The sequence below is a fragment of the Mus caroli genome, chromosome 13 (assembly GCF_900094665.2).
Source record: "Mus caroli chromosome 13, CAROLI_EIJ_v1.1, whole genome shotgun sequence".
Taxonomy (NCBI): Eukaryota; Metazoa; Chordata; class Mammalia; order Rodentia; family Muridae; genus Mus; species Mus caroli.
Window position 1 is genome coordinate 17,087,482 of NC_034582.1, and position 3,165 is coordinate 17,090,646.

Sequence of the window (3,165 nt, forward strand, 5' to 3'; positions counted from 1 at the left end):
GGAGGAGGAGGAGGAGAAGAAGAAGAAGAAGAAGAAGAAGAAGAAGAAGAAGAAGAAGAAGAAGAAGAAGAAGAAGAAGAAGAAAGCTTCTAATATTGAACAGCTACAATCCATGTCTTCCTTCCAGATGTTGCAGTGGTTATATGCTCACACTCTAGAGCCATGCTCTCAGCTCTTCGGTGACAGTGTGACTGCGGACTTTTCACTCAGAGTTTGTTCTCACTCTCTCTTCCCAGAAATGTGGAATCATCTTTATTTCCTCTGGACAAAAACTAAATGCATACGCCTCAGAGGTTCTTTGTTCTCAGGATACGGTGGTCTCCTCAATGTGGTAGACCAAGTAGGAAGGGCTGAATCAGTTCTGAATTTCCAGGTAGAGAATTGAGGTCTTTTCTCCTAATGTAAAATTAGAAAGAACGAGTACTTCCTCTTCCTTTTCCTTCCTTTCCTACGAGGTCTCACTGTAGTTTATGCTAGTCTAGAACTCACTGTGTTGCCCAGGGTGGACTTGAACTGACAGTAATTCTTCTGCCTCAATTCCACCCTACACAATAGTGCTATAATTATAGGTATAGATCACTACAGCTTCTTTTCTTCCATTTTTTTCTCCTTCTTTTCATCCTGTTGATGGGGAAACTACAACTTCTCCATCTGTCTGGCTAAAATTCCCTCCACTTAGATCTCCTTTAAGTTATGGGAAGAGTAAATTGTTTTCAGTGACAGATACAAGGGGGCTGAGAAAGTCCAAAGTCAGGGGACTCTTTGTGGACTAAAAACGCAGCTTGATAGAAAGCAGATGACTGACTCCCTGGACTAATAATTGATATTTTCTATATAAAAGCACTGTCACCTCCAAAGATCTCATGGGCAATGCTATGAGCCCAATCCCCAAACCACTTGAAGACCTCTAGCTGCACAGCATTGCTCTGCAGCCTATCACTAGAGGGCAAGGCTAGAGAGCCAGACCAGACTGGGACTGAGTGAGGGCTACTGAGCAGAAAACACCCAGACAGCTTTCCTGGCATCGGACTTAGAGTCCACTTAAAGGACGTTCAGCTTCTGATTGTCCTACCGTCTCAGACATAGCTTTGTTTCCTGTTGTCTTCCGCTCTACAGCCCTCCTGACTTGTGAAATGAATTATAGTGTATGGATATACAAACGAGAAAGCATGGAGAGCCTTTGAAATAGTAGTTTGTGGCTGTTGTGTGATACTATTCCTGGGGAGACATGGACAAATGTCTACTTACTACAGCACGAATGACAGCTCTGGAAATCTGGGAACCTAGAACTGGCTGTACAACTTGGAAGTAGTTCATCGGGCTCTTGCAGGCAGCACAGATGGTTGGAACCTCTTTTAGGCAGCTCAGCTTGGCCGGTCTATTTTCTCCCAGGCGTGTCTGAGATGCTTCTAGGCAACTCAGCTTCCCTAAGAAAATCTTTCAGCAGGCCTTACTTACGCTTATGAGTAGGTATGAGGAGGACCTACCATATCTGTTCAGTTTAAGTGCTTCCTAAAGTCTTTGAGAGGTTTACTTCCTGAGCCAACGAGCTTCCCTGCAGGATCCAATGTTCCACCTTCCTCTAGAATGTCCTGGGTCTTGAGTGATTGCCTCTAAGATGAGATTCACTACAAAAAGTCCTTGAAAAATGAGATTTGATATTCAGCATTTGAGGTACCCCATAAAGCTTATTGGGAGTCTTCTAATAACATGATAGTTTGGGAATATTTCACAATTCCATGAAGGAACTGTGAAATCTGGGTTCATAATTCTATCTAGAAATCTTTAGTTTATTGCGTCATTGTGTGTCATTGAGCAGTTTATTTAGAATGGAGAAATTAGGCACGTGACACAGGCCTATAACCCTAGCTCCTGTGAGGCAGGGGCAGAAGGCTTTCAGTGAGCTTCAAGGCCAGGGTAGCAACTCAGCTCAGTGGTAGAGCACTTGCCTAGCATGCTTAAGGCTCTAGGTTAAATCATCAGTGCTAGTGTAGAATGAATATGCCTTCTCAGTGAGAAATCACTCTAGCGCTGAGAGATTAATAAAGCAAACTAAGAACAGTGCACACGTGGGTTGGGCTCCAGACACAGAGCAAGCCTTACACACAGAAATCTCGGTCATTTTATATGGTTTTACAGCCTCAAGTTCCATGTTGAGCAACTAAGCCTGTTGCACAAAGACAGAAAAAATTCCAAGGTTTGGTTGTTCGTACAAGTGGGGAGATTTACAGTCAATATACAACATTGTTGTTATCTAGAGACAGACCAGGGCAGCTTTTGCCAGGCTGTTCTGCCAGGGTCATTCTGTCTGCCTGGTGGAAATACACTGATAAGAAAACTGGGAATGCACTTTTAAACTCTTCTTCCTGTAATTTAATGTTTTTAATCAAATTCAAAGTAGGATCCTACTTTGTGACATCATTGTTCTCAGTTCTTACTACATCAGTATCAGGAGGAGATATTATGAAACTCAGGTCTTCAAACATGTTTCTCTCTCAACATGGAGCTCAGCTCACCTTAAGGAAACACTTGGCCTTCCAAGTGTTACTATTGCTAATGTTAAAGTGACTTCATGGAAATGACAAACCTGTTCTATTCCAAAGATTTTATGAAGTCAACGTACTTAACTGGGTTCCTGGTAAAACCGTAGTCGGCAGGATTCGAACCTGCGCGGGGAAACCCCAATGGATTTCAAGTCCATCGCCTTAACCACTCGGCCACGACTACCTTTTCCTCCAAGGATCTGAAGTGTTAAGATAAAGAAATAGATAGATGCAGTTTGCAAAGAACTCTAGTAGTAAAGAATTTCTTCGAGTACTTAGAAAAACACAAGAACCGCAGATTCCGTTGCAAGACAGAGAAGGCCTCCCGGAAGCTAAACCCCTCGCTACTGATGCATTCTCTGGAATCCGCACAGAGGCGTCTGCAGTTCCAAGTCCCCTCAAAGTAGCTTTAGGGTTGTTAGAATCGGATCATATGAGAAACTGGTATAATTTTATTTTACCTGTCTTCACAGACAAGTTAGAAATTTTGTATCCTGTGCTTCATCTCATAATTCCGAGGAATGAAGGTGGTTCTCTGGAATATGTATGTTTAAATAGTAAACTAGGAGAAGTGACCTCCGTGACCCACAACACAGGGAAGCTTTCTCCACTTGCTCCCCCC

At 43.0% G+C, this 3,165-nt stretch overlaps 1 non-coding gene across 1 annotated transcript; it reads right to left on the reverse strand.

Annotated features, from left to right (window-relative positions):
- Positions 1 to 2,645: 2,645 nt before the first annotated feature.
- Trnas-uga lies at positions 2,646 to 2,727 on the reverse strand. Its single transcript has one exon. It is a non-coding gene; the product is annotated as a tRNA-Ser (tRNA).
- Between the last annotated feature and the right edge of the window lie 438 nt (positions 2,728 to 3,165).